Source organism: Phyllostomus hastatus, unplaced genomic scaffold, assembly GCF_019186645.2.
Source record: "Phyllostomus hastatus isolate PE091 unplaced genomic scaffold, TTU_PhHast_1.1 phas_scaffold_93, whole genome shotgun sequence".
NCBI classification, from domain to species: Eukaryota; Metazoa; Chordata; class Mammalia; order Chiroptera; family Phyllostomidae; genus Phyllostomus; species Phyllostomus hastatus.
This window is the reverse complement of record NW_025334042.1, coordinates 2,556,428-2,579,953: the sequence shown is the minus strand read 5'-3', so window position 1 is coordinate 2,579,953 and position 23,526 is coordinate 2,556,428. Positions and strand designations below refer to the sequence as shown.

At 33.6% G+C, this 23,526-nt stretch overlaps 1 pseudogene; it reads right to left on the bottom strand.

Annotated features, from left to right (window-relative positions):
- Nucleotides 1-348: 348 nt before the first annotated feature.
- Nucleotides 349-1,655, bottom strand: LOC123812964 (annotated as a pseudogene).
- Nucleotides 1,656-23,526: the final 21,871 nt, after the last annotated feature.

The following is a 23,526-nucleotide window of genomic DNA, read 5'->3' as shown; positions in this document are numbered from 1 at the left end:
TTAAAAAAAATTGAATAAGTTTTGGAGACAATATACAACATGGTGACTATGATCAACTATAGTTGATATTATATACTTGATAGCAGGTAAGAGAATAAATTTTAAATGTTCTCATCACAAAAAATGGTAATTATGTGAGGTGATGGAGGTGCTAAAAACTTATTAAGAAGCATATATTAGCAGCCTTTTTAATTAAAAGTGGGCTATATAAATTTACATTAAAGTTACAATGTAAAAATTGAATTACCATGATCTTATTTATAATCTCCATTGGGTTTTTTTTTAATCTTTCAATGAACTTTTCATTGGTTTCCTACCTTGCCAAGGAATGCCCCACTTCTGCTGCCTTTAATACCTCAAACCTTTGGTGTCGTTGACCTCAGATACCACTCTGCCATCCATAGTCCTGTGAGTTGTGGTCTTTTGGATGGTTTGTAAGGAGGGTCTCTCGTCCAGGGCATCAACAAGATTGAAGTCCTCCCCTTCTTCCAGTAGGTAGTGTAGGTGGTAATCTCAGCCTCCAGCTTGACCTTGATGTTCAGCAGGGCCTCATATTCCTGGGTCTGGCACTGCCCCTCTGCTCAGGTCTGGGCCAGCTCTGACTCCAGGTGCAGCAGGATCCTGTTGAGCTGTTCCATCTGCATGGCATAGCATGTCTCCACCTCACTCAGGTTGTTCTCCAAACTGACCTTCGGATTCCTCATTGAGTCCAGGTTGATCTCCAATGACTGGACTGTACATCTCAGCTCTGTGAGTGTTATCTCAGCAGTGCCTATCTCAGTGGTCTGCGACGTGACCACTGTGGTGATCTCTTCAATCTGATGTACTTGAGTTGGACCAGTACTTGTCCAGCTCCTCTTGTTTCTTCCAAGACAGCTAGTCATACCGGGCCAGGATGTCTGCTATGAGTTTGCTGAGGTCCTGAGATTTGGGGGCATCCAACTCCACGATCAACCCACAGTCAATTGGCAATCTGGTATTGTAGAGCATTTACTTCTTCTTCGTGGTTCTTCTTTATGAAGAGCAGCTCCTCCTTGAGAGTCTTAATCTGTGTCTCCAGCTGCAGCCTAGTGATATGGGTGTCATCAATGACCTTTTGGAGCCCATTGATATCGTTCTCCACAGACTGGCACGTGGCCAGCTCCGTCTCATACCTGACTCTGAAGTCGTCAGCAGCAAGACGGGCATTGTCAATCTGCAGAACGATGCGGGCATTTTCCACAGCATTTGTAAAGATCTGAGCACTCAGGTCCTCGATGGTCTTGAAATAATGCCCCCAGTCTCTGACCTTGGGTCCCTTCTTCTCTAAGTGTTCCCAGATTTTGATCTCCAGCCTCTGATTATCAGCCTCCAGGCTTCTCACCCTCTCCAGGTAGGAGGCCAGGCAGTCATTCAGGCATTGCATAGTCTCCTTCTCATTCTGGATGCCCACTATGCCCACCAGACCCCTGGCCATCCCTGCAGCCAGGACCCCAGGTCCTCAGCTGCCCTGCAGGCTGGTAGAGCGGGACATAGAGATCCAGGCGCCCGAGCCCCCAGTCGCCTGCATAAACGCTGGCGGAGCTGCTGGTGGTCCGGATCCGGTAGCTGGGTGACTGCGCAGATTCCAGGGTCCAGCAGCTTGTGAAGAAGCTGGAGCGTGTGCTGAAGCTCATGTTGTTCAGGGAGGAAGGTGAGAAGCTGAGACTCAGGTTGAAGGTCTCCACTGGGTTTTAAACATGCAGTATTTTAAAATCTCCCAACCAAGAACCAACAAATCACATTTTTGACCATAAATAATTTTCCTTAAAAACTCATAAATTTGTGATGAATAATTATAATCATGTAAATAAAAGAAAAGCATAGAATATATTTAAATTAGGCATAATTATAAGTAGGTATTTTTAGAAAATTAAGGACATAAAAATATACACTAAGAAAACAAAGTAGAAGGCATCTATTCATGTACAGATATTTTTCATCAAAAAATGTACAGTAGACTTTTCCTAAAGCATTACATTCAATATTGAGCATTAAGTGAATTTACTTAATAAGCAATTAAAATAAGTGTACTTAATTTACAAAGTGATGTTTATCTGTATTTACATAATATCAGGAGTGAAGAAGTCTGATTAAAGCAATCGAGAACATGGAGGAAGAATTTGAGAGATCGCCCGAGTTACTGGTCCAGTCAGCTCTCCACACTTGTACCTTTTTATGTTCTACTCCATCGTGCAACTTCTGAGTTTTCACTTTGAAAGGCTCTCTGAGGAGAAGTTCTGATGACACACATTCAGGTGACCTGCATATGGCATGTCGGATCCAGTCATCTGGAAGTGTTAACATTGAAAAGTGATTTATCTTTTCATAATCACTTTGTTGACCAGCGTCAACATCATCATTATACAAAATAAATGGGCAAGGTGTATGAGAAAAATAGAAGTCCCAGAGTTTACTAAATTGATTGTATAGGTTCACAGTCTAAAAGTGAGCTTGAACAATTCCTTTACTTTTGTATTCTGAATGCAACGCAAACTTATACGTTTTTTTGAGACCCTGAAGCTTACAGAAGGCTAAAAGAAAATTCAGGTTGTTATTTCATAAGTTATAACAAATTTTTTAGAATATTTTTATTGCTGTAAATAGAATGGCTTGCATTGGCTAAAATAAACTGAATAAATTGGAGAAAACAGAGTCTCGAAGAAATTTCTGGGTCTTTTTCTGACTAGTTTCTGACATTTATCCACATATAAAGAGGCAGGTGGAAATGAAAAATAATTTCAAGACATTACCATGAGAAATATAATATGAACATAATGGTAATTAATGTTAGTTTTTATGAATTATATAACAGACTAATTTTAGTGGCACTTCCAAGCTTTAATTTTTACCCATTTGCTAATAATTAACATCTATGTACACTCAATAAACACTACCATTTGCATACTACTGACACTATATATTTTTTTACTAATAATTGTTAAATGCTTAGGAAAAGTAACTATGTCCTAAATGGTAACATAAAATGTTTAGCAATTATTCTTTTTACATAAATAGACTATAGCAGTTTTTAAAATGGAATCATCATTTTGGGGAGTTAAAATCAGTCAAGTATTGAGAAAGAATATGTAAGGTAAATTTTCTCAAAGGGGTTTGTGTGAAGCTGAAGAAAAGAACACATTGGTAAATCATTTTACACATGCTAGGTACACAGATTAGATGTTTTACATTATGCTGTGACTCTTTAATTTCATAGCAGTTAATAAAATTTTTTCTTCTATATGTATTAAGTTTGAAGTATAATAATCAGTTAACACATTCACAGTATTCCTAAAGAATAGATATTTCATGTATATGCTTTGTTAAAAACAATTGTGATATGAATTATACTATATGTATATCATATCCTGCATGTAGACCATATTTTAAAAGCAAAATAATGGAAAATTGTTTGAGCATTAATCTGATAGCCCTTTAGGTCCTACTTATACTCTGAGGTGGGTTGTTAGTGGGATGTTCAAATGGAAATGCACATTGGAATGCAAAGGTACTTCTAAAAATACAATTGAATTGCATCATTAAATAATTACATGAATTGAACAATTACATGAAGTCTTACACCATAGATAAAATCATACTACCAACTCTATCCTGCTAAAATAAAAATCAAACTTCAGAGGTCAAATTTTAGGTGAAATTTTGTATTGTAAACCTGTGTCAGATATAAGACCTCAATCCTAACATCAGATTTACAGAAAGTTTCCAGCCGATGGAAAAAGTCTTACAGCTGGACAAATGCATCAACAAGCCATCTCTGTTTAGGAAAAACAGAATGAAAGCATTTGCTTCCATGTACTTATCCATATCAACAGAAAGATCAAAAGGAATAATGCAAAGCCATAATTAATCCAAAATACATCATATTTTGTTTTCAATGCACTAGACTGATTTTTTCCTATTTTATCTTACTAATCATGGTTTACTAAGTTGAAATCTAAATTTAAATGACAGCATTACGTGGCACACACTTTCTAAGGTGATTCAGCAAATTAGAAAATACTCTGCATCAGTTATTGCCGTTAATCTTTAAAACAGAAAGATTTTTTACTTACATAATAATAATAATGGCAGGTGCAGATTTTGCTATACTTGAAATGTATATGATTTTGGAGATCATTTTCTTTTTTTTAAAAGATTTCATTTATTTATTTTTAGAGAGAGAAGGGAGGGAGATAGAGAGAGAAACATCAATGTGCGGTTGTTAGGGGTTATGGCCTGCAACCCAGGCATGTACCCTGGCTGGGAATCGAACCTACGGCACTTTGGTTCCCAGCCTGCGCTCAATCCACTGACCTATGCCAGCTGGGTTGGAGATCATTTTCAGTAAAAGAATGCAAATTTATAAAATCTTTTCAGTTAAGAGAATCTTAACTGCAAGTGGTGTTAAACTGATAGTAGTCAAATACCTATCAGTGAATTTTACCAAAATATATAAATATATTTCTAGGGCCCCTAAAAGACACCAGTACAGAAGAGGGGCTCCCAAGCCTCATGTTTACTGGCTTCAGTGAACATCTGCCATGATCTACAGGCAGTTTGAAGTGCACTCCTAGTCCTAAAGATGCTTGGCCATAACACTTTGGATGTTTTCCAGCTAAAGGTCAGAGAGGAAGTCATGAGACTGGGGGTGGGGATGACAGGAAAAGGAAGAGGTTGTTGCCCAGTGAACAGGGCCTTTAACAGGACACAGCAGAAGCAGCCCGAGTGAGTTATTATGGGGCAGTGGTGTTGAGCCGTATAGGAATGGATTTATAGGAAGATGGCAGCAAGAAGGAATTTGTACTTGCTGTGGTAATTTTTAAATAACGTGAGTGACAGAGGGATAAGGTTAGAGTTTCTGAATGCCAAAGTTCTAGGCATAATTTCTTCTACTTCTGGGCCTGCTGCTGAGAATTCTTCATGATGGTGCAGGCTGATAGTCTGAAAGGCAAACAGGTGGAGCAGGTCACAGGAGAGGCCTGGCAGGACACATCTCTGTATCTTTAATGCACACGGTCTTCAAATCCTGGCAATGGGTGTTGATGTATAATGTCTCAGTTGGCAAAAGTACTTTTTACCCTTGTAGCGTTGAGTTACATAGATCAATAGTTTTGAGAACATAGTCAATAATCTTTGAATCTCTTGCTTACAAAGGTATTAGCCAATTGCTGGAATTTAACTGTGGCTCTACTTTCTGTCTTTCTCTAACATATATTATCTATTAGAATGTACACATATTATCACTGAAGAAGAAAAACTGCTGTGATTTTATGTGGCACAGAGAATATTCACCAGGTACATAGTTCACTTAGACACATTACAATACATGAATCCATCAGAATTATTCTGATAAGGGAATGATTGTATACAGCTTATTTAACATATTATTTCCTGTTATTATTGGCCTCTCTTATTATAGCCTTAGCCCAGAGATCCCCTCTACTCAATTGCTTATGCAATCTTTCATTTAAAAATCATGTCTGGGGTTCTTTTTTAACATACACTCCAGATTGTCTCTTGTGAATTATAAAAAATTATATAAAATAGTCCTTACTGTAAATAGCATGCTGAAAACAAAAAAGTAGAATGACAATGAAAAATTATTCTAACATCATTAAAATTAGGGAAGTGAACATATAGAGAACAATGAGACAGCACTAAACACTGAGGAAAATGATAAAATTAAAATGACTGATTTTCCATGCACAAGGACAATGGAGTGGGGATTGTCTTTGGGAGCAGGGATTGGATGGGGCAGGGGAGAGCAATGGGGGGGAATGGGGACAACTATAACTGAACAACAACAATAAGTAAATAAATAAAAGTGACTATAATATCAAGTGTTGATAAGGATATGGAGCAATTTGAACTCTGATACCCTACTAATGAGAATATGAAAGCCCAACTATGTTGTGAAACAGTCTCACAGTTTAAAAAAAAATTAGCTGTTTTTATAACTATCATGTGATATAGCTATTCCATTAGGTATTTATACAAGAGAATTGAAAGCATATTTTCATAAAAAGACTTGGACACAAATGTTCAACAGTAATAGCTAAAACTGGAAAGAACCTTCCTTTCTGATTGTCATCAGGTGGATATAAATAAACTGTAGTGTATTAATAAAATGAAATTATAAACAATAAAAAGGAACTAACTAATAATACTTGTAACAATATAAAAGTTTCAAGCCCTGGCTGGCGTAGCTCAGTGGATTGAGCGCGGGCTACGAACCAAAATGTCACAGGTTTGACTCCCAGTCAGGGTACATGCCTGGGTTGCAAGCCACGGCCCCCAGCAACCACACATTGATGTTTCTCTCTCTCTCTCTCCCTCCCCTCCCTCTCTAAAAATAAATAAATAAAATCTTTAAAAAAACAATATAAAAATTTCAAAATAATTTTAAGTGAACATACCAGACAAATGGAGTACATTTGAAATAGATTCAACTTTCTGACATTCTGGAATGTGTAAAACATCTACCCTAATAGAAATCAGATCTATGTTTGCTTAGAGATAGAGGAACTGGGGAAGGAGAAATAAATAACAAAGAGGCAGAAGGAAACTTATGGGTGATCTCTATTCATTATCTTGATGGCAGTGATGATTTATTTTATGTATATGTATGTAAAATTTTAATTGTATATGTTAATCATGTGCACTTTAGTGTACAACAATACTAGCTTAAGAAGCATGTGAAGAAAGAGGACCACGAGGATGAAGGAGATGAGGAAGTGTGAGGGAAAGGGTAACGAGACACAGCTGCAGCTGCAGCAATCACTGAATCACTGGTTTTATTCATTTTAAACAAACTGTAAATTTTCTAACAGAGATAGCCTGAGATTTACTCACAAATCATACCACTTAAAGTTAACAACAGAGTCTTAAAATGTCTGCCAGGCTGAAATATCGTTGATTTATAAAGAGGCCTGGTCGATTGCACATGATTGGTAAAATTTTAAGGGTAATGTGGGTGTAGTTTGGATCCAGGATAAAGCTAGAGACTAAGGTATTCATGCTATATGGCTTTATAAAGCATCTTTACTGTATCATAGTATAATAATACTAAATATCATAAGAATTAAAGTATTTTATAATTGCTATTATTACCATTTCAGTAGCAAGAAGGAATGTCTCAGTTACAATAAATGACTTGGTCATTCATTTACCTAACTTTGGCTTTTACCTTTTTATTTTAAATCCCATACTCATTTCTCCATACAATTCTATGTACCTGCATTAGGACAAATAGACACATTCATAACACTAAGTGCAAATTGTAGTCATCAGACAAAAAGTCAGGAATGGTTAGTGTGAGGAAAGAATAAAAGGATGTTGTACAGTGCTTCTTAGAGAAAGTGAGTGTTGAACCACATCTTGAAGGAATAAAGTAGAATAGATTTATTAATAGAAATTTCACAGTGTCTGGATCATTAAACAATATCTCATTAAAATGTATTGAATGAAAGATATTTCACTATGGTCAGAGAATCCTATAAGCAAAGCCACAGGATGGGAAAGAAGAATATTTAAAATTTCTGTGGAGGTGCAGGTAAGACACCTGGCCACATTAGAGAGAACTGATAAGGGGGACTCTAGTACACCACCTCAGAGATTTGGGGAAAGGAGTCTTAGGGAATGGTTTACGAAAGAAGTCTCAGAAATCCATATAATAGCCTTTATACAGATGTAGGGGTTGATAGCCTGTATACAGGAGATAGATGACCTACAGGTCACATTCCATAATAACTGTGGTAACAGTAGACGGTTCTGTGACTTTTCCAAGTCTTAGTTTCTTCACAGTAAAATGGGGGTAGTAACAATAATGTTTCATCTTAAGAATTAAACCTGTCATTATATAGACTGTAAACAAAGCAATTGCTGAGATGGTTAGCATTACATATTAGCTAACATTTACAAATAGGAAAGAAAGCAGAGTTCTATAATGCCTGGTGAACTGATTATACAAAATAAGTTATTATTGATTTGCTTGACACATCAATATTTTATCTTTCTTTTGGTTAAGATACTTCTGGTAAATACTGGCTTCTCTAAAATCATTTTATTTATGGGTTCTTTCTAACTCTGCAAAGGTTACTGGTGTTGCGTACACTTCTGGCACCTATCACTGTATGGAAGCACATGACTGCTGCCAGACTGGATTCAAAGCAAACTATAATTTTTCGTTAATAGCTCTATAATTTACTCTATCTAAGGTGTAAAAGCTAGTGGTGAAAAGCAGTGACTTTAGAGGTCTTTTATAATTTAATTGGCCTTTTCTTCTCTGTTTTTAAAAACTCATTGCAGATTAAAGTAGGCATTAAAGTTTTGATGGAACAAAAGAGTTGTCTTCAAAATGTGTCACAGCTGTCTGGGAAAGCTGGTAATAAGAAGCTGCTAATAAGGACCTGTTAATAAGAAGCTCAAAGGAACCGCAAATAACCCTACCATAAACCTCTCCAGCCCCAATCCAAACTACACACATCAAAGAGAAAGAATACAGAACAGAAATGCATATTGATTACTAACTGCATTTTTTGTTGTGGGGATCTTTTATTGTGTATAGTGTGAGAAGCTTAATATGTACAAAAGAAGGGAAATAGCTTAAGAGAAATGAAATGTGTCTTCTTATTAATATATGTCTCTGTCTTACCTCCTGCCTGAAAGAGGTGAGGTGATACTATATTCTTTTCATTTAATAGAAACCTTGATTTGGTAAACTTTAATTATGGAATCCATGGTGTGGGAATGTATTCAAACTACAATTATATCTGGAATAGCTTGAGGATAAATCTTCCTAGAGGGTTTAAAGGTTAAAAACACTTGAGTGAATTGACTGTTTGTTTAACATTAGTTATATTATAGCTCACTATTTTCTTTTACTTTTATTCAAGAAAAGTATGTTTTCCCCCATCCCTAGTTGTGTATTTTGGGTGAAGGTCCAGATGCATTCTGATTTCTATGATTAGAAAAGTGCTCACATGACCAATAACAGAAACATGGCTGCTTGAAATTTAGCAAAAGCAGTTTTTCTCTTACTATTGGAAAAGATGTAAGAGGTTTGGAGCTTCTGCAGCCACCTTGCAACAATGAGAAAAGAGCCAGTATGAATGAGTATTGCATCAACTTGAAGGGATACTAGGAAGAAATTTTCTTTAACTAAGTTTACCACTTTTGATACTTTTTTTGAGACCATGCAACAAGAAAAATGTTATTTAACAAAATACTCACTACATGAAAAGATATAATTACCTCCCAAAATTCATATTCTTAATTGAAAGAAAAAAGCTACTTAACTGCATTTTTCAGGTTCTAAATAGTAAAACTCATATTTTTCTTTGTTACTGAAAGGCAAACATGTAGATAATTCTCATTATGGATTTACTGAAGTTTAAAAATCCTATTGTGGTTAGCAGACCTATTTGTGATGAGGGGTTTTTTGGTTGTTATTATTTATTTATTAATTTTTAACTATTAACCCATTCTGCCAAGCTCATTTCTGGATGTGCTGTGAACAGAGGAACCATGCATATAAGATAAAATAAATATCTTGTAAGTTGAAAATCAGCTGTCATATTTTTGTGGTTCATTGAAAATGAGATCTCAAGCCATTGAATTTGGAAGATTGAGCAGCATTAAAATATAAAATGATTATTTTCAGCTAGGATTTTAGAGGAATTGACAATGAATTCAACTACATATATGTTACATAGTAATTGGATGCACTGCTACTATACTATTTCTGGGTATTTTCTTGAAATTTTTTCTTTAATATATGTTTTGTATGATTTATTGAAGTCTAAATAAGTGTTTGATAGAACAGAAGAATTAGAAATAGGGTAAGTAAATGACGTGTAATGCCAGTACACTGTTCTTTTAAAATTAATTAGCAAATTCCAGTTCTAGAAATGGCAGAGCAGCTTCTACTGAAATAACCAGCCCAAACATAAGAATTATCAACTCTAGTGGTAGGGGGGATGATGATAAGAAGGCAGTAGAGAGCTATTCAAATAAAAATGGCACTTCAGGGGATTCAGTCCTTCACAACATAAGTGAACTGGATGAGATCCAAGTATAGGTATCTTTCCCTGAGTCCATATGAGTATGGAGGCTACAGTGCAAACAAAAAGTGGCAGCTTGGGGATTAATAAGACAGAATTTTAGATGACCAAAGTGGCTGGAAGTTAAAGAGATAAATCTCAGAAGGCATGAAGTAAAAGTAGGGCCTGCCCCCAAAAGTGTCTATAAACTTCTTTAAAGCCATGGCTTATCTCTGAACTGTGCACATATGTCTGGCATTCCGAAGATCCAAGTGGCAAATAACAAAATAAAACAAAAACTGGAGGACAGAAAGATTAAGATGAGATTTCTGCTTTTCACCAATGGAAGGAGACAGAGTTTGGAGTTTAAGTCCTTTCAAGTTACAAGTACTTACTAAAAACCTTTGGTTTTCCAAAAGTCTGCCCTGATAAAGTATAAAACCAAGCCTCCACAATTCCAAGACAAATTGCCAGTAACTTAATTATCTTTCTAAGCAAAAATGAACCCTCATCAGAAGAAAACAGAATCCAGGAACTCTACAAATGTTATTTATAATTTCCAGTATACAACAGAAAATTATGAAATGTGATAAGTAAGATATTGTGACCAACTGTACAGAAAAGAAAAAGTTACCAAGAGCAGTAAAGGGATAGTCCAGATGTGAAAATGCCAAACAATATCCTTAAAGAAGATGTAAAAAATATGTTCAAGAACTAAAAATTTGATCAAATAAATTGAATATAATTTAAAAAATCAACAGCAGTAAGCCCAGTAGAAATTCTAGAATTGGAAATTACAATATCTGACATGATAAATAAAAAAAATTACTGGAGAAGTTTAATAGCAGAAAAAACAGAGAGCAGAAAAATTTATTGATTTTGAAGATAAGTGAATAGAAACTACCTAATATCGAAAACTAGAAAAATAAATGACTTGAAGAAGAAGGGAATTCCAGTCACTTGTGGAGCAATATTGTTTTCTAAGATATGTAAAACTACCCTGGCCAGCATGGCTCTTTTGGTTAGGGCATTGTCCTATAGCGGAAAGGTTGTGGGTTCTATTCTTAGAGCACATGCCCAGGTTGTGGGTTTGATCCCTAGCCCCAGTGCCTATGGGAGGCAACCAATCAATGCTTCTCTCTTACACTGATGTTTCTCTCTCTCCCTTCCTCTCTCTCTAAAAGTAATTAAAAAATGTCTTTGGGGTGAGGATAAATTTTTTTTTAAAAAGGACATGTAGAATTGAGAAAATAGGAGTGAAAGACTTGGGACAGATTTTACCAAGTGTGATTAAAAAACAACCAAATAAACACCCATTAAATTATAATTTTAAAAATCTCTGCAAACCCAAAGAAAATTAAATTTTAAAAGTAGCCACATACCTTAAAACAGTGGATGTGCAAAGATAAAATAAACTTTTGAAGAAATGATAAAAATGACACTTTATAAACAGAAGAACAATGTTATCAATAAAGGCTGAGTTTTCTTTGTTTCTGTTTAAAAACAGTGCTTTAAAACAAATGAAGCAAAATCTAAAAAAAATTATAACTACAGGTATCCAAATAAATAATACAATTATAATTATACCATATCTTCTTTGGCAAAAGAGAGAATACCAAGACAAAAATATCACTAACAATAATATCAATGAACATTAATCAGCATTTATCAAAAACTACCCACAACTATGATTATTCATAGAATAAATCTCAATGAATTCACAAAGTTAAAGTATTATAAAATCTACTTTCTGATTATAATAAAGTATAAATTATGCCAATATATCTAAAAATTCCGTAAATATTTAGAAAATTAAAAAATACTTACAAACAATAAATGCAATCAATTAAATCACAAGGGAAATTAGAAAATATTTCTTATTGATTGATAGTAACAAAACAACATATAAAAATTTATGGCATAGTGGCTTCTTGTCAAGATGGCAGAGTAGGTAAATGCTGTAACTACTTCCTCCCACAACCACATAAAAATATAACTAAATTATAAAACAACCATCATCAAGAACTATCTGAAAACTAGCTAAACAGAAGTCCTATAAAAAAGAATATACAGAAGAATACACAAAGAGATTCATAGGAGGGGCCAATGCACTGAACTCACACCCATGTGTGGTGATTAAAAATTACAAAAGATGTCTTGGCTGTGGAGGTCCATACTGAGGAGTGAGAGGTCCAAGCTCCACAGAAGGCTTCCCTGTTCAGGGTTTCAGTGATGGAAAGAGAAGATCCCATTACTTCTGGCTGTGAAAACCAGCAGGGATTGTGGCTGAGTGAGACAGAGGGCTGCTGGAGTCCTAGAAGTTTTTTTTAATGAATTTACATGGACTCACTCACTCTGAGTTCAAGCGAAGGGCAGCAGCTCAAAAAGGTGCCAGAGACATACAAGGAGAAACTGAATTGTCCGGCCTTGGGTTGAGGACTGGAGGAAAGCTTTTTCCCAGACAAAAGGACTAGCAGAAGCCAGTGTTCCTTTACTAAGCCTTCCATCTGCAGACTCAGGCCTGTGTAATATCTAAGTCTCCATCAACATAGCTAATGTCCTTCAACCCATCCTGGTGATTCCCTTAGATCCTGCCCCATACAACTTGCAAATCTACCCATGCTGATTCTAGTGGCTTTTCCTTAAAGTCTGTTTTGGGTCTTGCTGCAGACTTTCCTAAAACCTCTCAAGGGTTTACAAATCCCCAAAAGACAACATCTTGACTCAACATTGCCTGTACCTCTTGAGCTAAGCAGTCCCAAGCCTGGAACTGGCAATAGCAGACCTCGTTTTTCAACCCAGCACAAGTGGCAACCATCTGCAGATCTCTTTGTACCTCATACCAAGTGGCGCTAGGCAGGGCACAGGTAGTGGTTGACCTTGGCCTGCACCAGAGATCCTTCCAAGAGTCCCCAAGACCAACAAAATCTGTGGCTAGCATTAGACTAAACCAGAGCACCACCCAACTACCTCCACAAATAACTCACCCAAACAGCAGAGACTCAGCAGGCACCAGAGCCCTGCAAAAGCAAATCCTGTTCCAGGGGGGTCAGTTCCTGCACAAGAGCTCCTACAGTGTAGTCAGAGCCAGTTCTTACAACAAATCAGCTTGAGGGTTAATCCCTCTCATTGATATTCCAATAATAATCAAGGCTCACTACAACAAGAGGACACATACAACCTACATAAGGGATATGACTAAAGCACCTGACTCAGGTGTCCAAAGAAACTGTGCTAGTGGGCCCCAAGGAAATCTTATATGTAAGGCCCCATATCAAAACCAGGAGGCATAGCAGGTCTAAGAAATATATTGAGACAAGCACAGGGAGGCAGCCATAATGAGGAGAAAAAGAACCATGTTCCAAATAAAGGAACAGAACAAAACCCCAGAGGAACTAAACATAATGGAGAAAAGCAATCTACCTGATGCAGAATTCAAAACACTGGTTATAAGGATGCTCAATGATCTTAATGAGAATTTAACAAAGAGACAGGAAACAAAAATGGAGATAGAAAACATAAAAAAGGGCCCATCAGAAATGAAGAATTCAATAACTGAAACAAAGAATACATTAGAGGAAATTAATAGTAAATTAAATGAAGTGGAGCACTAAATCAGCAGTTTGGAAGAGAAGGCAGAAGAAAACATCTAATCAGAACAGAAAAAAAAAAAAAGAAAAAAAAGGGTTCCAAAAAATCGAGGATAGTTTAAGGGGCCTCTGCAATAACATAAAACATACCAGCGTTTGCATCATGTAGGTTGTAGAAGGAAGAGAGAGAGAGAGCAAGAAAGTGAAAACCCTCCTTAACCTGGTGAAGGAAATAGACATAAAAGCTCAAGAAGCACAGAAACTTCCAAATAAGGTGAACCTAAAGAGACCCACACCAAGATGTACCATTTAAAGTGACAAAGGTGAAAGAGAGAGAACCTTAAAAGCTGCAAGAGAAAAGTAGTTAGTTATTTACAAAGGAGTTGACATGTGATTGTCAGCTCATTTCTCAACAGAAACTCAAGGGATTGGCACCAAATATGCAAAGTGACAAAAAAAAAAGACCTACAACTACAATTACTCTACCCAACAAAGTTATCATTTAGAATCAGAGGAGAATAAATTTCCAGATAAGAAAAAGCTAAAAGAGTTCATCAACACTAAACCAGTATTACAAGTAATGTTAAAGGGTCTTCTGTAAGAAGAAAAAAGCATAAGTATGAATAATAAAATGGCAATAAATAAATATCTATCAGCAATTACTTTAAACAGAAATAGTTTTAATGTTCCAGTCAAAATACAGATGGTGGCTAAATGGATAACAAAATAAGATCCTTACGCATGCCATCTAAAAAGACTTCTTGTACACTGAAAGACACTCACAGGCTGAACGTAAAAAAACAGAAAAATATATTTCGTGAAAATCGAATTTAAAAAAAAACTTGGATAGCAATACTTAATAATAGACAAAATAGACTTTAAAACAAATGTTACAACAAAAGACAAAGAAAGACCCAGTAATTCAAGTTCTGGGTATTTATCAAAAGAAACCCAAATAATAATTCAAAAAGACATAGTCATCCATATGTATATTACAGCATTATTTACAATAGTCAAGATATGGAAACAGTGTAAGTGTCCATCAATAAATGAATGGATAAAGAAGAAGCAATGCACATATGCAATAGAATATAACTCAGCCATAAAAATGAATCAAATGTTTCCATCTGCAGCAATATAAATAAACTTCAAAGACATTGTGCTACATGAAAAGTCAGACAGAGAAAGATAAATACCATATAATTTTACTTATATGTGGAAAGTAAAAAAAAATGAATAAGCAGAACAGGAAAAGACTCATAGAGAACATTTTGATGGCTGCCATATGAGAGGGGTGTTAAAGGGATAGACATAAAGGTGAAGGGATTAAGAAGTACAAATTGGTAGTTACAAAAGAGTCAGGGTGATGTAAAGTAAAGCATAGGGAACATAGTCAATAATATTTTAATAAGTTTATATGGTCTCGAGTGGTTACTAGATTTATCAGGATGGTCACTTCAAGTTATATAAATTCTAATTATAGGTTATACACTTGAAACTAATATAATATTGTGTATAACTATAATTGAAAAATAAAAAATATATTTTAATTGTGGCATATAGCTAAAGCAGTGCTTAGAAATATATAGGTTTATATACCTCTATTAAATCACATCTAAATAAAGTATATTTAGTTTTCTACCTTAAAAGCTAAAGATTTGCATATCAAACTAAAAAATAAGTAAATGGTGTGGTATGTAAAAGTAAAAGCAAACATCAATGAAATGAAAAACATAAAATACAGGCAATCAACAAATGTAAGAATTAGCTCTTTGGCAAATGCAATAAAATGAATGACCCACTAGTGAGATTGATAAAGAAAAAGGAATATAACTCAAAAAAATTATGTAATCAAGAATGAAATGTAGATTCTACAGATTTAAAAGAATATTAAGGAAATGCTTTGAATAACTTTATATGAATGAATTTAAATATATATTCTATGGAAATACAACTTACCACAATTTACACAAAAATAAATTGAAAGTTAAAATGTCTCTAAACAGATTATCAAAAAGCCTCACAAACAAATGTATAGGGCATAGTTGCTTCTGTGAATTCTATAAACTGTACAAGTAAAGAATTATAACAGTAATATATAGACTTCTTTCAAATCAGAGGATGAGCAAAACTTCACAATTCATTTTAGGAGAGAAGAATAATAGCAATATTAAAATCCCAACAAAGATACTACAAGATTAGAAAAAATCCAGTACCCAAGTGAACACAGGCAGAAAAATTCTTAACAAAATATTTGCAAATTGATTGTAGCATTATATAGAAAGAATACTAATACATTCTATCCATGTGAAGATTATGTCAAGAATGCATGGTTCAACATTCAAAACCCAATCAAGGTATATCAGCTTCTAATAAAGAAATTTAATAAAGAAAAAAGAAGATACACTCATCTTAATAGATTCATAACAAAAACTCTTACTGAGCTATGAATAGAAATTAAGTTCTTCATTAAACTGAAAGTATCTTAAGGTTAAATATTGAATATCATGTTATCGAATCTCCCAAATGAGGAAAAGAAATCTGCTCTCACTTTCTCTCTTCAGTGCAATAAGGGGTGAGAAGGAAATAGTGGACATGAGAATTTAAAAGGAAGAAGAAAATGTCTTTTATTCCCAGATGACACACTGACTTACACAGACAATCCAGACGAGTTTACAAAAGTACTGTTAGAATAAGTAAATTTGGCAAGACTACAGTTCTTTTTATTAAAATTAATTGTATTTTTATATATTGATAGACATGAGAAAAATATAAAATCCATAATAAATAAAGAGAGGTAAATTTAACAGAAGATATGTAAAGTCTCTACATCAGAAACTATAAGGGAATGCTAGAAAAAATTAATGACCTAAAAAAATGATAGATATACCATATTGATCAAGTAATCAACTAAATGTTGCTAAGATTTCAATATCTAAAAAAGGATAAATGCCTTTCAAGTTAAAATTTATATATGCACTCTTGTAATAACTGATCAGTTAGGACTGCAATGTATATGGACATTTAAAATATCTTAAATAGACAATAGGAATTTTTAGTAAAAAGTTTACAATTTAACACTGCATGATTTCAAATCTTCATATTTTTTACTATGAAGTTACAGTGATCAAAACAGTATGTTAGCTCTTGGAGTAAAGGTGGAAAGAAAATCAATGAAAACAAATAGAAGGTATAGGTATACCTTCTATAGAAGGTATGTATAGAAGGTATGTATGCAATTGACCTTGCATACATACAAGGTCAATTGCTTTTTTAAAAAACTGCAATTTCTTTTTTATTGTTGTTCAAGTACAGTTGTCTCCGTTTTCTCCCTCCACTCTCTCCTGCCCCACTCAACCCCACTTCCCACCTTCAATCTTACCCCTCTTTGGCTTTGTCCATGTGTCCTTTAAACATATTCCTTAATTATCATTCCCCTAATTTCCCCCATAATTCCTCTGCCTCCTCCCTTCTGGTTACTGTCAGTTTGTTCTTTATTTCAGTGTTTCTGGTGATATTTTGCTTGCCTGTTTATTTTGTTGATTAGGTTCCAATTATAGGTGAGATCATATGGTACTTGTCTTTCTCTGGCTGCCTTATTTCACTTAGCATAATGCTCTCCAGTTCTACATAATCAGTAAAATGAAAAGGGAGCCAACTGTATGGTAAAATACATTTGCAAGTGATACATCAGTTGCATTTTGACAGTGAAACCAAGTTAATTGAATAGAAAAGGAAACATATTTTTTTAAAGTAGTTTTAGATCTGTTGGATGTCCACAAGGAAAAAAATAGCCTAAATACCTACATTAAATTTTATGTGAAAATTTATATAAGATAAAATACAGACAATATACAAGGTAAAATGTGAAAGCTTCAAAGAGAAAATACAGGAGTACATCTAAACAATCTTGGAGTAAGAGAGGATGTCTTACAGAGAACAAAACACAGTGAGAAATAAAACAAAGATGCACACACAAACACACATACACCGAAAACAGGAAATTCATCATAATTAGAATTTCCACTCATCAAAACACAGCTTTTTCAAACAAGGCCACTGAGAAAATATTTACAATACATGCATTTGATAAAGGATATCAATAATATAAATGGCTCACATTAGCAATAATAAAATGCAATATTTTTTCTAAACAAAATGTTTATTGACAGTACAAAGTTGTTTCAGTGTTATCACAATTAGCTCATTTCTTTTCAAGAATCAACACTGTAATTCTTATATAAACCACCTAATCACTTTTCTCAATAAAATATTTATCAATTATCATTTATACTCAATATTATTTTTTATTAGCTTCAGGAGTACAGTACTCTGGTTAGACAATCATACTTTATAAAGTGTTCTCCATGATTTTTCCAGTATCCTACTGGCACCATACATAGTTATTACAGTATTATCAACTATATTTCATATGCTGTACTTTACATCCCCATGGCTATTTTGTAACTGCCAATCTATACTTCTCAAACTCTTCACCTTTTTCACCCAGTCCTCCAATTCCCTCCCCTCTGTCAATATTCAGTCTTCACATCTGTATCTATGAGTCTGTCCCTGTTCTTTGGATTCCACATATAGGTAAAATCATATGGTATTCATCTTTCTCTGACTGATATTCACTGAGCATAATACCCTCTGTGCCCATCCATGCTGTCATAAATGGTAATATTTGTCTTTTTATGGCAATTCATTATTCATAGTTTTTATCTTTTTCTTTCTTCTTCTTAAAGAAAATCATTTAACATATCTTGTAATACTGGTTTGGTGATGATGAACTCCCTTAGATTTTTATTGCCTGTAAAGCTCTTTATCTATAGTTCTATTCTAAATAATAATATGTAGAGTAATCTTGGCTGTAGGTCCCTGCTTTTCATGTCTTTGAATATTTCTTTCCAATCCCTTCTAGCCTGCAAATTTTCTTTTGAGAAATTAGTTGACAGTCTTATGGGAGCTAGCTTGTAGGTAACTAATTGCTTTTCTCTTGCCACTTTCAAGATTCTCTCTTTGTCTTTAACTTTTGGCATTTTAAATGATGTGTCTTGGTGTGGGCCTCTTTGCATTAATCTTGTTTGGGACTTTCTGTGCTTCCTGATCTTGTATGTTTATTTCCTTCACCAGTGTAGGAAAGCTTTTTTTTTTGTCATTATTTCTTCAAGTATATTTTCAATATCTTGCTCTCTTTTTACTCCTTCTGGTACCTCTAATATGAAAATGTTGGTATCCTTGAAGTTGTTCAAGAGGCCCCTTGAGCTACCTTCATTTCTTTGGGTTTTCTTTTTGTTTTGCTGTTCTGACTGGTTGTTCTTGTTTAACTTCTCTTCAACTTGCTGATTTGATCCTCTGCTTCATCTAATCTACCACTGATTTTCATTAAACTATTCTTCATTTCAGTTATTCTTTTCTTCATGACTTTTTATATTTATATCTCAATTTATACATTTCTTATACCTTTGTTGAAGTTTTCACTGAGACTATTGAGCATCATTATAACCAGTGTTTTGAATTCTGTATCAGATCAATTGCTTTTTTCCATTATATTTAGTTATTCTGGAGTTTTGTTCTGTTCTTTTTTTCAGCTTCCTTGCCTCTGTTTAAAAGGCAATTGCTGTTTTTCTGGGCATGGTAGTTCCCTGGGTTAGATTTCTCTTTCCTAGAATGTGGAAGTACTCATGACCAACTCATAAACTTCCATATTTTTGTTTTATTTTAAGCATCTGACTTTATTAATTATACAATGATTGATAGCGATACCTACTAGGAGCATGTGAGTGGAAACTGATGGCATGTACCTTACATACAGATGCATACAGTTCATTTTGGAACTATGGTCTCAAAAAATTATGTAAGATTCTCTCTGAACATTTTATTATGTATACCAACAGAGTACTGGCATCAGATCTATATAACCCAAAAGATGAGAGCACTGAATGAAATAAACAGTGTTAAAATCTTTCTATGTAATGAAATTAATATTAATACAATGAGGAAGGAGAAGAAAATGCTCTCTGCTATTCAGAATTTAGGATTTCTTTGCTGCCTGTCTAAAACCCTCACCTCTAGAATATTGACATTTATATTAAATGGCTACTCATAGAATAAACATGAGAAAATTAAGATAGTTCAGGCTAGTGTCATTCTGATTTGCAATCATTTACCACTGCACTTAGTCTTGCTTCTGTGAATCCTGCTGGGTCCAGTCTTGCCTTGGCCAAATAAAATAAGTTCAATGATCAGTAAGGAAAGAGACAACTGAATTAGAGCTGATCTAAGAGAAATTTTTACACTAGAATCAATGTACATCACACTCCATTGGCCAGTGATTGGTTATGACAGGTAATGAGAAAGAAATCCCAGACTTTTCAGTGAGAAGCAAAAAGTATATAAACCACACAATGCACAGATGGTGGTGAAATGAGCCTTTCAATGTGCTAAAATACTGAGTAATTCTGATGGTACTGAGAAGAATGAGCTGCTCATCACTCATTTTTATGTGTGACACTCAACATGCATACCTATTTAAAATGGATATAATTAACAGTGTATTATTTTCCTCTCTTGTTAATTAGAATGACATATTATAAATTATAGTGGATGGAAAGTGTGCTGATTAAAAATTATCCCAGAAAAACTGTGTATAAACATTTTAATAAAAAACCATAAAAATTGAATTATATTTTGAGTTATTAATTTAAATTCGATAATTAAGTGGCACTCAGTTTATGAAATTTTATTAAGTTAAATAAGGTTTTCTTTTTCCTATGATTATAATAATTATGTCTTTTTAAACCCTTTACAAAAGAAATATAAATGTATAACAGTTCAGAAAATGGGTCAAATGATTGATAATCAAGATGTATATAAAAAATGTTTGACTATGAATTTAATGACATGAAAATTAATATTGTTTAAGAATTTGGGTAATACTAATTCACTACCATCATTTCACTCATCATAGAATAAAAAGAAAATGCACTATTGGTCCCTGATTTTATTAGTATGTCATAACTTTTCTCCATTTATATTAAAAAACAATTGTGTAACTCAGAGAACCACAAAAGTCAAGTGATATTTCAAGTGATAATAAACTAAATTTTCCTAATAGACATTGGCTAAAATGTCAGACACACTTTTGTGCATGAAGACATAAAATATTTGCTAACAGTAAGCAAAGAAATTAAAAATGTCCTTTTAAAATTGAGATATAAACAACATATAATATGGCATGTTATATATTTACTATAACATTATGTTAGTTTAAGATGTACAACACACTGATTTGAAATAGGTATATAATGTGAAATGACTACAAGTCTAGTTAATCTCCATTACTGTACATAGTTACATTTTTTCTTGTGATGAGAAATTTTAAGATCTATTTCTTATAGATCTATTTCTACTTTGAGTTACTCAAAATATCTTCCTCAAATTAAGTAAATATTTAAAAATCCATGGATATTCTAGTTTTTGTGACTTTGTTTACTAGTTATGTACAGAAATACTTAAAAAACAGAAAGTATAGAAATAAAATTGGATCTATTTTCAACATAATAGGCTCTTTAAAAGAACTTCCTCAATTATAATAAGGGAAGTCCTTGATGAAATCTAAAAGATATTAAAGAATAAAACTAATAATTTAAAAACAAATCACAACAGTAAGACAGAAGCCAAATGGAATCCAAGACTTTCAAATGTCATTGTTAATTCAATATATCTATTTCTGAAGTATTTATGAACTTGCCCTTAAAAGGCATATAACAAATAACATTATAATATTGATATTATTGTGAAAAAATAACATTATTTTTATTCTTATATTTTTTCTCAAAACTCCTATATTTTCCCCTTTTTATCACAACCCTAGGTCTGCATTATCTCTCACATATAGTAGTGCAATAATTTTAAAAGAATATGTTTTAAAATGCTTAATATTTAATCATAATCCTATAATACCAAAATCCATATCTCCAAATACAAATATATAAATATAGTATATATAAAATACTATTTAACTGTTATTTCAGATAACTTTTTTTTCAATACCTATGTTGTGTTAAAATAGATTTTAATGGCATCCTGTAGATGGAAAACACATTCAGTCTTCTACTTTGTCTCTCCTAATATTCATGGAACAGTGTAAATTTATTTAATACCATTGAAGTATACAGTTAAAAATAGTTAAGATGGTAAATTTTATGTTTTGTATTTTACCATTATAAAAAATGAGGGGAAGCCATGGTATAACTCTTATTTAGATGCATAATTCATTATTGCCAACATATTCATCTTCTACAATAATATATAATACATATATATATGCAGGCTTGTAGAGTTGTTCCCTACTACTATTGAGTGTTGGCTTCCAACTAATCACAGGTACCACCTTTTCTGGAAAAATTTTCCTGGCCATTCAGTTGCTTTTCGATTGCTCAACTGAGAAGTTATCTGTCCAGCCACTGTCAGAAAAACACAGCCAGTGACTTTCTCCCATGGAGATACTGAAAGCTGGCTGCCTTGGTTTAATCAGTGCTGCAGATGCCCCCATCAGATCTTGCTGAAGGAAGTATTTAGCTAAAAACAACACTCCTGCTTGGCTTTTCCCCATGGTTTATGTTTCTACCTTCACCTTCTTTATCCTGAAAGTTTTACTAAATACGTGACTTCCCAGATATAATTTCTGGTTGTCAGAAATCAAACTTAAACAGTAGCTAGAGTAGCATTTGTGTAAGTTATCCAATTAAAAAAAAACACTCAAAACTCAAGATCATAATTGAAAAAAACATACAAGACCTCTCTACAGTTTTACACCTCTAATTTTCTTCATAAACATGATCTTAAAGTTCAAATTTGATAATGTTCCCAATGCTTTAGAAGTACCTGTTGCAAGTTCATGTATCAAATTTTTAACTTTGGGAGTATTGCCTAAAATAGTACAGGTCTGGTAAAACAGATTGAAACCATTCATAAAATCTTGCCTATTACAAAAGACAAGTCCAGACAGATGGTAGAGAAGACAGTCATGGACACAATGTTGAAATGTATTAATTTTATTATAAGTGGGTTGGCTGAAAAGTAAATGAAACTGAAAGAGCCTTTTGGTCATATGGGAATATCAGGCAGGACATCTCACAACAGTGAATGGTGTATGACGGAAAGATTATTACATAGTTATTTGTGATAACCATTGCCAGAAAGTATTAAACAGAATACATTATTACTGTTTAAGCTCATGAAATGGTGCATGGGCTACAGAATTTTGTAAAGCACCCAACAACAAAAAAATTTAATGAAAAAATGCCTTATTTTCTGGTAAGCCAGCTCTTATAGTAGGAAAATATGAAAGAGATACTAATGAGAAAACTAATGACATTTTCTGTCAGACTTGGGAATGAGTTGGCATGTGGGGGAAAAAAAAAACAGTTAATACCACTATTAGAGAACCGGAACCACCAATATAAAAAGAAGTGAGGATGAAACACAATATAGTCAGTATTCATACAGAGTTCATATTGACAGTTATAAAATCTTTGATGCATGAATTTAAAAAATACTGTTTATCATTATGAAACAATTTTTAAATTTTCCTAATTCAGTGCTAATTTATATAAACAATTTAAATAATTAACTTACTCAGAGGATACCCATTGGGAGGAAAAGTTTGTTAAAATCAAGTTCTCTGAATTTATTAATGGAATTGGAATTCATCATGTTAAATGATCTGCCAATGACATGTTGGATATCATAAACCATTTAGAATTACATAACAAGTATTCAAAATTAACTAAAATAATTATTATAATTTTAAAAAGATATGTATAAATGTTAAAATCTTAAACAAAGAAGAGCAAATCAATGAATCATTG